Genomic DNA, 13,596 nt, shown 5'->3' on the forward strand with positions numbered 1-13,596 from the left:
GCAGGATTCCAGAGCTTAAGCACTTTAGTTTGACAGTAAAACTACAGTTGAATGTAGTAAAAAGATATGAAGCAAGAAGCAGATTGGCTAACGGCTTCATTATCATTAGTGAAATATTTTGTAACAGTGTACAAGGATTCTCCTGTTAAATCAAGTATTTTTTTAACCAGCTAGTTCTCAATACTCAATATTTAATTCCATGTGCAAAAAAATTCACCTATATCTTCACAATGTGCTCTTTAATTTCAGGGATTACTACAAAATGTACATGTGGTTGCAGGTGGAATCTTTAAAAGTTTTCTTGTTCTCTACAGCTTTCATTCAATGCAGCTTAATCAGAGGGAGTTTCAAGGATGTAGAACTATTCATGCTGAATCATCAGTAGATAAGATTTAGGTGGTGGTTGTTGTTGTTGTTGTTGTTTTCCCTGCATTAGAAATATTTGTGTCCTCTCAGTGTCCCACAGTAGGTTTCTAACTGTTTGAAAATTTGGGTTGATCCATTTACTGCTTAAGTTCAACTTGGGGGATTACAAATGCTTTCTTTATTATTTGTAAGGGATAACATACAAAACCTCAATGCTTTTGTGATTCTCTCACCACCAATCTGTGTTATAAAGACACAGGAAATAGCAGTTTACCTTAAACTTTGTTGGATCTGAGTCTATTTATTCAATCCTTTTACATTTTTTACCTTTATTTGGCTATCATAAGTTATTTTATTTTTATTTTTAGCTGATACAATTTTATTTGAAGCACAGATTGTTCTCTAAAAAACACACCATAAGTACTTGTCTGTATCAATGAATATTTGTCATTTGGCATTTCAGGTTAAACTATTTCAAGTGAACAACACACATTCTTAGCAAGAAACAGAAGAAAATGCTTGATTCCCTGGTGCCAAGGCACAATTTCTGGAAAACAACAATGCCAAAGTGCCCAAGGAAATTCTTGGCAAGCCTGTATATTTTCACATGTTTCACTCTTTATTCCCTTGTGGTCAAACCTCTAAACACAAATTCAGAACATTTGCATGATATTGGTCATAGTTCCAATATTTACTCAAAGAGGAGTCGTAAAGGTAGACATTCTGGGGGTTGAATGAGTAGGAAGGGCCTTAGGCAGTTGTATTTTATTTTACCAGTTTTGCTCACTGTGTCCTCCTAAGAGGCTTTTTTCTTTAGGACTCTGGGCCCTCACCAAACTACCATATAGGTTGGAGGGATGGTACACTTGAGCTTGGCTGAACTGTACTCTAATATTAACTGACTCAAGCAAAATAAGTGAAGAAGGGCTATACCAATCTACTGCTTTATTTATGGATTGTGTCTCACTCTAGAGTCAGAGTTGCTCTGGCCTTAACCTATTATTAGAGTAATTGCATAGATTGTGTATCCTAAGCCAGAATTCCATGCATGGATAAGGAGCCATTCTCTTTATAGAACTTTTAGAACTCATCATGGAGAGCTTCCTTATTGGGTTGTTTCATTCTACCTTAAATATTCAAATGCAATGTCTCAGATAAATTCCTAATTATATTTCCTTTATTATAGAATGCCTTTAGTCATGAGATTGATGGTGGATTGGATGTAAGGTTTCTTAAATTTTTGAAAGTTGTATCTTTGCTCATGTATAATTTCTGGTGTGCTTAAAATTAGCCAGTAACCTTGCAAACTGTACCTCAGAGATACGAGCACTATCCAACAACCATTCCCAGAATTCAGACAGGTCTGGAAGTTTGTCTTTGACTTTTCTCTCTGCTGAAAATTCTTGTACAAGAAAGGAATAGAAATAGTGACTTCTTTCTGAAGCAACAATGGAATCTAAATACCAAAATTATCTGTTGACCATTTTCATTCATCTAAAAAAAACCAAGTGAATGAGTGAGCGTTCAAACACAAAATGACAAATTTTGCATTCAATCCATATTCTAACTTATGTTTCCATTATACTTCTGCAAATTACTTCCATGCTTTTAAGTATTTTTAATAACTTTTTTCTTTCTTTGCAAACACATTGCGTTTAAATCCTAATTAATTTGTTTTTAATTATCTGGGATTATAAAGCATTGCATGTTAACAGAATTATTCTGATTGAGTTTCATTATATTATTATAGCAGATTTGATCAAGATAAGATAATCAAGCAAAAAGTAAGCGTTTAGTGGAAAGGTGTCTTCTTAAAGAAATTAATGGGCTGCCTGTGTTTTCACAGATGAATATGCTTTAATGGCGGCTGAATAGATACAGATTTTGTTTCAATTTTATTCCTGTTTTGTTTTGTTTCTATAGATGTAAGCACTGAGTAAACTGTTTGTATAATAAAGTAGATCACAACTGGAAGTATTTGATCTTTAGCAATATCAGTCAGCTCTCTGAATTTGCCAAAAATCACATAATGATTTATAATGAAAAATTGTGATGACCTATTGGCTAACAACTCAATTAAGTCTTCCCTCAATTTTATGAAGTGAAGAGCATGAAAAATCATCTCACTTACCAAATAATTACTTTTCACTCAATAGATCTCTTAACTTCTGAGAAGTTTGCTTAAAATGTTTACTAAAACTAAATCATAAAAAATTGTAGTGCTCTTTTATCATTTAGAAGCAAATTTTTAATCTAGTAAACTCATAAAAGTAGCAAATTAAAAATACACCCTGAAATTTTCAAAAGAGTATTTGTGATTAAAAGCTTTGTCCTATATTTTATGTATATACTTGTAAAAACTTTGGAGATGCTGACTTAGCTTGTTCAGTGTGTGGGAAAATGATACTAACTTAATTAGCAAAACCAGTCCCTACTCAAACTAATCAGCTAAAATGATTTAATTTCAGTCAGAGAATGTCTGAATTGATTTTCAAGTTCAAATAAACAGTTTAATATGCATTTGAAGATTATTATAAAAGCACCAAAACCACTTACAGGATGCATCTTATAAAAGTTAAAATTAAAATCACGTTGGACCCTCTTTAGGTCTTTTTGCAAAAAACTTAAAAACAAGAACGTGCCTATAATCCCTCAAAGTGGGCGGGGAAGGTTATTTCAGTTCTTCCTGAGTGTATGTTGTTATCTTTGTTAGAGAACTCAACTTCCCAGAGATACGGGGAAGTTAAAACCGGTGTGTGTGTATATATATACACATACACACGTATAAAGGTAGTATTGAATAGGGAAAACAGGACTACATTGAAGCTTATATCTATATCCATATCTATATATCTATACATATTAAAAATAGAAAAAGTATATTAAGCCTAACTCATGTATGAGAAGGGAAATAATTAAAATTAGAGCAGAGATCAATAAATTAGACACCAGAAATACAGTAGAACACATTAAAGAAGCTAGAAGCTGATTCTTTGAAAGAATTAATAAGATCGATAAACCACTGGCCAAACTTATCCAGAAGAAAAGAGAAAGGACCCAAATTAATAAAATTATGAATAAAAGGGGAGAGATCATGACTAATACCAAAGAAATAAATACAATTATCAGAAATTATGATCAACAGCTGTATGACAATAAATTAAGCAACCTGGAAGAAATGGATGCATTCCTGGAAACCTATAAACTGCCAAACTGAAACAGGAAGAAACTGACAACCTGAATAGACCCATAACCAGTAACAAGATTAAAGCAATGATCAAAAACCTCCCAAAAAACAAGAGTCCAAGGCCTGATGGATTCCCTAGGAAATTCTACCAAATATTCAGAGAAGAAATAATACCGATTCTCCTGAAGCTGTTTCAAAAAGTAGAAACAGAAGGAAAACTTCCAGACTCTTTCTATGAAGCCAGCATTATCTTAATCCCAAAACCAGGCAAAGACCCCATCAAAAAGGAGAATTTCAGACCAGTATCCCTGATGAAATAGATGCCAAAATTCTCAACAAGATCCTAGCTAATAGGATTCAATAGTACATTTAACGAATTAACCGTCATGATCAGGTGGGATTTATCTCTGGGATGCAAGGGTAGTTCAACATTCCCAAATCAGTCAATGTGATAGAACACATAAATAAGAGAAGAGAGAAGAAGCACTTGGTCTTCTCAATTGATGCAGAAAAAGTATTTGACAAAATATAGCATCCTTTCCTGATTAAAACTCTTTAGAGTATAGGGATAGAGGGAACATTAGTCAATTTCATAAATATCATTCTCAATGGGGAAAAGCTGAGAGCCTTTCCACTGAGATCAGGAACACGACAAGGATTCCCACTCTTGCCACTATTGTTCAGCATAGTACTAGAAGTCCTAGCAACAGCAATCAAACAACAACAACAAAAAAGAAATAAAAGATATTCAAATTAGCAAAGAAGTTAACCTCTCTCTCTTTGCAGACAACATGATACTCTATGTGGAAAACTCAAAAGACTCCATCCCCAAATTACTAGAATTCATACAGCAACTCAGTAATGTGGCAGGACACAATCAATGCACAGAAATCATTTGCTTTCTTATACACTAACAATGAAACTGTAGACAGAGAAATTAGAGAAGTGATTCCATGTACAATAGCACCAAAAACCATAAGATACCTTGGAATAAACCTACCCAAAGAGGTAAAGGATCTATACTCCAGGAACTACAAAACACTCATGAAATAAATTGAAGAAGACACAAAAAGATGGAAGACCATTCCATACTCATGGATCAGAAGAATAAACATTGTTATAATGTCTATGCTGCCCAGAACAATCTGTATTTTCAACACCATCCTAATCAAAGTACCAACAGCATTTTTCAAAATGCTGGAATTAACAATGCTAAAATTTATATGGAACCAGAGAAGACCCCAAATCACCAAGGAAATGTTGAAAAAGAAAAAGCTGAGGGCATCACATTGCCTGATTTCAAGCTTTATTAAAAAGCTGTGATCACCAAGACAGCATGGTACTGGCACAAAAACAGACCCATAGATCAATGGAACAGAATAGAGAGCCCAAATATGGACTCTCAACTCCATGGTCAACTTACCTTCAACAAAACAGGAAAAAATATCCAGTGGAAAAAAGTCTTTTCAATAAATGGTGCTGGGAAAATTGGACAGCTATATCCAGAAGAAAGAAACTCTACCATTTTCTTACACCATACACAAAGATAAACTCAAAATGGATGAAAGACCTCAGTGTGAGACAATCCATCAAAATCCTAGAGGAGAAGGTAGGCAGTAACCTCTTTGACATCGGCCACTGCAACTTCTTTCAAGACACATCTCCAAAGATAAGGGAAACAAAAGCAAAAATGAAGTTCTGGGACTTAATCAGGATAAAAAGCTTCTGCACAGCAAGGGAAACAGTCAACAAAATAAAGAGGCAACCCACAGAATGGGAGAGGTTATTTGCAAATGACACTATAGATAAAGGGCTGATTCCACGATCTATAAAGAACTTCTCAAACTCAACACCCACAAAACAAATAATCAAGTCCAAAAAAATGGGCAGAAGACATGAGCAGACACTTCTGCAAAGAAGACATACAAGTAAATTACTAACAGACACATGAAAAATGTTCATCATCATTAGCCATCAGGGAAATCCAAGTCAAAACCATATTGAGAGGGGCTGCCTGGGTGGCTCAGTGGGTTAAGCCTCTGCCTTCAGCTCAGGTCATGATCTCAGGGTCCTGGGATCGAGTCCCACATGGGGATCTCTGCTAGGCAGGGAGCCTGCTTCTTCCTCTCTCTCTCTCTACTTGCGATCTCTCTCTCTCTGTCTCTCTTACACTGTTGGTGAGAATGAAAGTTGGTGCAGTCACTTTGGAAAACAGTGTGGAGGTTCCTCAAAATTTAAAAAATAGAACTACATTATGACCCAGCAATTGTACTACTAGGTATTTACCCCAGAAATACAGATGTAATGAAAAGAAGGGCCATATGTACCCCAGTGTTCATAGTATCAATGTTTACAATAACCAAACTCTGGAAGGAGCCTAGATGCCCTTCAACAGACGAATGGATAAAGAAGATGAGGTCCATATACACAATGGAATATTACTCAGCCATCAGAAAGGATGAATACCCAACTTTTGCATCAACATGGATGGGACTGGCGGAGATTATGCTAAGTGAAATAAGTCAAATAGAGAAAGTCAATTATCATATGGTTTCACTTATTTTTTGAAACATAAAGCATAGCATGGAGGACATTAAGAGAGGGAAGGGAAAAATGAAGGGGGGAATCAGTGGGAGATACAGCATGAGAGACCATGGACTTGGGGAAGCAAACTGAGGGTTTTAGAGGGTAGGGGGGTGGGGGGATCAGTGAGCCTAGTGATGAGTATTAAGGAGGGCACATATTGCATGGAGGTGCTGGATGTTATATGCAAACAATGAATCATGGAACACTACATCAAAAACTAATGATGTACTGTATGGTGATTAACATAATGTAATAAAAAACACATCTATAAGCTGTTACTTTGAAATAAGTATAATATGCAGCTGATTATTTGTGAAGTCAGAATATGACAAAAGATACAATATCATTTTAGTTAATATGTATCAGAAAGTGTTTTAAGGGGCATGTGTGTGGCTTAGTCAGCTAAGAGTCCAACTCCTGGTTTCAGCTCAGGTCCAGATCTAAGGGTCCTGAGACTGAGCCCCACACTGGGCTCTGCGTTCAGCATAGAGTCTGCTTCAGATTCTCGCTCCCTCTCCTTCCTGCTCACTTCCTCTCTCTCTATGAAATAAATAAGTCTTGAAAGTGTTTTAAGAATCAGTTGTAAATATTCAGAAATATCTTACGTTCTTTTTAGATTCATTATTATGAACTTTTCTTATGAATTTAACAAACAGAGAAGTATGTGCTGCTGAAATATAATTTGTCCAGCAGCTATCTTAGTATTTATTCATGAATTTAAAGTAAAAATTTGGTACTCTGGTAAATGCTTCAGTTACAATTACAATTAAATACGCTTCAATGATTCGAACTGCTCCATCCGTTCAAAGGTGCTTTTATTTCCAAAGATGTTTCCTAGGAATGAGGAAAGAAAATAGCTGAAAATAATTAATTTAAATTTTGGAACAGTCATCTTTAACAAACATTCATTTTTTTTTTAAAGATTTTATTTATTTATTTGACAGAGAGAGAGAGAGATCACAAATAGGCAGAGAGAGAAGGGGAAGTAAGCTCCCCGCTGAGCAGAGAGCTGGATGCGGGGCTCGATCCCAGGACTCCTGAGATCATGACCTAAGCCTAAGGCAGAGGCTTAACCTACTGAGCCACTCAGGTGCCCCACATTCATTTTTTTTTTAATCAATGCTCTCTTTACATTGTTCTCATCGGACTCTCCCTCAAGAGCAATGCATTCTTTGTAGTTAGGAGAACCAAAATCATTAAACATAAATTATCATCACTTCTGCTGTCGATACTACAAAGTATATGATTTATGAACTCTTAAAAATAATACCTCAGATACCCCATGTGCAAGCCTGCATTATCCCCAACATTAATATGCACAAGACAAGGTCAGGAGGCTTTGTTTTTTGGTTGTTGTTGTTTTTTTTTAACCTTTATTAATCACTTAAAAGCATCTAGGGAAATTTAGTGCTTGGAGGTTTTAACACCTCTAAGTGGTGTAGTTTTATGAAAGCAGAAGTAGGATAGAAGAATCTACATGATAATTGGATTTAGTACATATGGAAATTATGGATTGAAATAATTGAATCTCTTAAACTACTCATTTACTCTATCTTTTACCCAGTATTACATTTCCCTGATACCTGGAAGCAACTTTAAGTGGTCGTTTGTCATAACTGTCTTGATACCTCCATAATAACAATATAGGATTGCAGTTTTCTCTATTTCCTTATATGTCTGAACCACCCTCATTTACTAAACTCTCAGATCCTTTGGAATAAGATACTCCCACCCCCAATTTTAGGGTAGGTAAGGTCTTTTTATTCCCAGCAACTAAGGAAACATTTGAAATTCCTGGCATATAAATGATACTGTCTATATATATTTGTGGATTGAATAAATGAATTCCAGAACAAGTTACTAAGGCATAGGATTGTCTGACTTTATTATAAAGAAAGCTTAAAAATCACCTAGCCTAGTGGTTTTCAGCAATCATTCAATCAGGTGAACCAGAGTGCTCATTGACAGAAACAAAAACACTCACTTCTGAGAACCCTTTTGGATGTGAAAATCTGCCTCTCTTTGAAAGTACGATCTCCATGACTGCTCAAGCGCAGATATCTGACTCATAATTGGAGATATTCAGAGATGTGCTCAAGGTTGTAGAACCATGACCCTTTTTTTCCCAGCTTACTAAACAGCATTGCCATTTAATCTTCATTTCTCCATTTGAAATGAAAAAACAATTATCCATTACAAAATGTTTGGAAGAGCATTCCTCTCACTACTTTCCCAACAGTGTACTCAACATCTAATTTTTGATGAGCAATTAATTAATGAAGACAATTCTTCCTATTAACTTAAACAGGAATGAACAGAGTATGTTCCAGAATTCTGAAATTCACTTGCATCTTTTTAAAGTGCTCTGCTTTTCTAGCATTCTTTTGTAATCATGTTATTTTTAATGCTATAAATGAAATTATAAAAGAATGCCATGACTAATGACTGCTAATGCTAAAATAGCAAAGTCAACAGAAGGTAGAAAAGCTGATATAGCACTATACCTAACAATGATCTACAGATGGCATGTTTATTGTAGGAAACTAGTTTTGATTAGTAATTTACTTTTTTTTTTTTTTTTTTTTTTAAAGAAATGTAAGGCAGGGCGCCTGGGGGGCTCAGTTAAGCCTCTGACTCTTGATTTCAGCTCAGGTCTTGATCTCAGGGTGGTAAAGTCAAGCCCTGAGTAGGGCTCTATGCTGGGTATAGAACCTGATTAAGATTCTTCCCTCTTCCTCTTTCCCCCATCTCTTTCCCGCTCTAAAAAATAAAAATTAAAATTAAAAATTAAAAAAAAATTAAAGAAATGTAAAGCTCACCATAGCAAATTAGAGTAAAAAATCATGTCAAGGGCGCCTGGGTGGCTCAGTGGGTTAAGCCGCTGCCTTCGGCTCAGGTCATGATCTCAGGGTCCTGGGATCGAGTTCCGCATCGGGCTCTCTGCTCAGCAGGGAGCCTGCTTCCCTTCCTCTCTCTGCCTGCCTCTCTGCCTATTTGTGATCTCTCTCTGTCAAATAAATAAATAAAAATATTTAAAAAAAAATCATATCAAAACTAGATTGAAATTAGTCATGTAAGAAATTTGTAATTTAACATTTTAAATTGCAGCTTTTATCTGTAAGGTATATGAACTATTTTATTTGGAAATCTTAGGATTAAAAGACCTTAAATGTCTGACCAAACTTCAGTCCTTAAATCTCTCTACAATATTCTTGATATGTGGTCACATTACTTCTGCTTGAACAGTTTAAGGGCAAGTAACTACCTCTCAAAGAATTAAGAATATCTTTTCTACACAGAATCAAGCTTCTGTAACTTCTGTCCCTTCTAATAACCCTCTCAACTGAATATTCTTCAAATCATAAAAAGAAGCCATTATGTTTTTCCTAAATCATCTTTATCTGAGCTAAATATACACTTTTTTTTCAACCATTCCTCACATAACATTGTATCAAGTGTTCAGGTGTGAAAGCACTCTCCTCTTCAGATAATCTACTTCTATTTATGTAGCCCAGGGTATTTCAATGGGAGCTTAATGGAATTTAGGATTGGACAAATCTTTCTGTAATGGGTCTTGCACATTGCAAGAGCTTTAGCATTTCTGATCCCATCCACCAAATACTAACAGTGCTCCAAATACCCATGAAAACAGACATATTCTAAAATTGCCAAAAGTCCCATGTGAAGAACAGATTTTACCTCAGTTAAGCAGTTCTGATGGCTTGAATATTTTTCCAAAGAAGACATCAAAGGGCCAACATGTGTATGAATCATTGAGGAAATGCTAAACAAAACCACAATGAGATATCATCTCACACCTGTTAGAATATTTATTATAAAAAAAGTCAAGAGATAGCAAAGGCTGGCAGGGATGTGGAGAAAAGGGAAACTTTATACACTGTTGGTGAGAAAGAAAATCATTGCAACCACTATGGAAAACAATATGAAGTTCTTCAAAAAATTAAAATAGAAAATGGTCTGGCAATCCCACGTCTGAGTAGATATCCAAAGGAAAGAAAATCACTGCCTCTAAGATTTGTAAGCTCTCCCATGTTCATTGCAGCATTATTCACAGTAGCCCGGATATGAAAATAAGCTAAGTGTCCTTCAACAATGGAATAGTTAAAGAATTATGTGTATCTCACATATACATATTGGGATATTGTCCAGCCCTAAAAACAAACAAACAAAAACAAATCCTGCTCTTTGTGACAATATGGATGAAGCTTGAGGGCATTATACTGAGTGAATTAAGTCAGAGAAAGACAAATACTGCATGATCTGATCTCACTTATATGTGGAATCTAAAAAGGTTGAACTCAGAGAATCAGAGAGTAGAAGTAAGTGGTGGTGGGGGGATGGGATTGCCAGGGGCTGGGGAGAGTGGAAGAAATGAGATGTTGGTCAAGGGTACAAACTTTCCATTGTAAGATAAGGAATTCTGGAGACCTAATATATCACATATTAATAACAGTGTACTATGGGGCACTTGGGTGGCTCAGTTGGTTAAGCGTCTGCCTTTGGCTCAGGTCATGATCCTAGGGTCCTGGGATAGAGCCCAACGTCAAGCTCCCTGCTCAGTGGGGGGGCCTGCTTCCCCCTCTTCCCTCTGCCTGTTGCTCCCCCTGCTCTTTCTTCCTTGTTATGTCAAATAAACAAAATCTTTAGAAAAAATAAAAATCTACTCTATACCTGAAATTTGCTACGAAAATAGATTGCATAAGTTCTTACCCCCCCACACGTAGAAGGTAACTATGAAAGGTGATGGATATGTTAATTAGTTTGACTGTGGTTATTATTTCACAATATATACACATAAGATCATCATGTTGTACACCTTAAACACATAAAAATTTAAAAAATAAGCTCTGATAATTAGGTGAATTTGGTTTTGGTTTTGTTTTGTTTTGTTTAGTTTTTGTAATCACAAGTTCTTTATTTCTTGAAGTCAGTGTGAAATGTTGACCTGGGTGGGGCTTGCCAGTTTTCATTGCAGACAATTAGGATACTTCCTATAGTTTTGGTTAATATTAATTATTACCATTATACTAACATACCCATTAATCCCTCAAGTCAGCTCACATTTTCCATGTTGTATACTAGAATTTCATTACAGATACGGTAAAATGTCTTCAAAGAGATTGGTGTCCTATTTTCTATATTTCTTTGACCTAAATGTATAGAAAGAACAAGTTTAATTTTAATTGACAAACATATTGGGATCTATTCTAGGCTTTTAAGAAAATATCTTTAAATAATCTATTCTAATAGATTTGTTCCTAGAAACCTTCAGAATTTATTACTCATTAATCTATGGAAAACATATTTTTGTTTCTTTCTGAGAAATGGGCTTATATTTCTCTCACTCTACTTTTTCCAACATCTTCTTTGTTCTTTATATCTTATCTTAACACAATGTTTTAATTATTTCATCAACATGTGTCAGTGCTGAGAAATACTCCTTACTCCTCCATATCTATTCTTCATAAAAATATGATTTAAATCTCATACCTATCAAGTGTCTCAAGTGTCACAACTGTCCCCTCCCTTCTCGGGCTTCTCTTCATGACTCTAGTTTTAATTCCCTGAGATGTAGTATCACTCTTCCCTTGGGTTTCTCTTTCCCTTCCAAAAATCCACACTTGTCTTCAGTTTTGGTGATCTTTGGCTTATTTTGTATGTGTCTAATTTCTTACTTTTCTGTACCAAGTGATTAGTATACTTCTCCATCCTTTGGTTTTGCTTTGAACTCACATTTCCAGATGTTTACATTTACTCCTTCACTTTTTCTATTATTTCCTGCATTCTGTCTAGGATATTTTAAAACCCTGTTTTAAATAGAAATATTCTGCCAATACCTTCCTTTTCCCTTAAGTATTGTGACAAGGTTATTTCTGGAAACCAGTGTTCCCTGTTCATATGCCAGTTCACTCCTGTTTCTGTTGGCCTTCACTGGAGGTGCTATTACCACAAGTAGCCTATGGTACTTTCTGGAATTTGTTGATTCTTGTTCAGAAAGACAAGAAAATAGCATATATCATTTATTTGCTAAGCTGTTGGTTTCATTCACTCATTCATTCATTCATTCATTTTAGACTTCTTTATGAATACTGTAATAGCTGGATCCACTCATAGAGGTTCTGGATGATGCCAAAGGCTATAAAATATCTTATTGTGAATATGGGTGTGTGTGTGTGTGTGTGTGTGTGTGTTTATTTATTTCCCTGAGTAGATAACAGTGTTACAAGATTAAAAATGTATGTCCCAAATTAAAAATAAATAATGAAATTTATGAGGCCATTTTTTTTTTATACTTCATTTATTTATTTTGGAGAGAGAGAGAGTGCAGAGGGGAGAGCAGAGGGAGAAGGACAAGTAGATTTCCCACTTAGCGCAGAGCCTGACCTCGGGCTGCAGCCCACAATCCCAAGATCATGACCTGAGCGGAAATCCAGAGTCAGATGCTTAACTGACTCAGCCACCCAGGTGCCTTTCTGAAGGCATTCTTAACCTTTCTTAAAATTTTATTTTGAATTCATATATGTGTGTATGTGTAAAAGATAGTTGTTAAGGAGAGGTTAAAATATAAACACAAAGACCGTCTAGACAACATCATATATTTTATCTAAACCCCCATGAAATTCAGAACATCAGTAAACCCTTGTCAACTTAAAGTTTTTATTTAATTTATGAATGTATGTGGTACAATAAATTCATGAGTGCCACTTACTTAGGGAAACCTGTAAAACAAGCTATAAAACAAAATACCCAGATCTTCAGAGTAAAATTACAGCTTTTCAGTGAGACGTGATTGAACCACAGTTTTTCTGTTGTGATTACTCTTGGTATATCCAACCCTATCCTCATTATACCCCCAATATTTAAGGGAAAGTCCTCTCTTTTACTGCAGGTTTATTTGCTAGGATGCTTTCAGCTTAAACCTTCAATAGGTTTAAGCCCTAAGTAAACACATTCCCTCATTTAACAAGAATTTAAAATATAGATGACCCTAGAATGCCTCTGCTAGGTTGCCACTTCCCTTTGGTGCTCCTGGAACTTCTAGGTTCTGTGCTTTAGCTTTTCCTTCATCCAGCTCTCTTCATATTCACAAGATGGCTGCCCTGGTTCTTGGTAATATGCATATATGAGGCAACACTTAGTGATTTCTTTGTATCTCTTTTTAAGTAGAGGAGAACGTTTCCCAGAAATTGCTAGATTTCCACTCGTGTCTCACTGGCCAGAATTGTGTCCTGAGCCCAGCGCTTAATCATTCAATGGAGAAAGGAATGAGACTATCAAAATTGGCTCGTTATGTAAACCAGGATCCAGCTCCATAATTCTCTGAGCACATGGCTGTGCAGAGAAAAGCAGACTCCTGAAAGGAATCCATGTTTTCTCAAAAGAGAAATCAGGAAAAAATGAATGCAGAGTCAAAAACCAAGAGTATTAGACAAAGG

At 35.6% G+C, this 13,596-nt stretch overlaps 1 protein-coding gene across 4 annotated transcripts in view; it reads left to right on the top strand.

The window, feature by feature from the left end:
* The window catches only part of SLC16A7 (solute carrier family 16 member 7), a 168,530-nt gene that overhangs the window by 137,544 nt on the left and 17,390 nt on the right, over window positions 1-13,596 (top strand). The gene's annotated exons all lie outside the window — the stretch shown is intronic.

This window comes from Lontra canadensis, unplaced genomic scaffold, assembly GCF_010015895.1.
Source record: "Lontra canadensis isolate GAN:19392208 unplaced genomic scaffold, GSC_riverotter_1.0 scaffold53, whole genome shotgun sequence".
Classification (NCBI taxonomy): Eukaryota; Metazoa; Chordata; class Mammalia; order Carnivora; family Mustelidae; genus Lontra; species Lontra canadensis.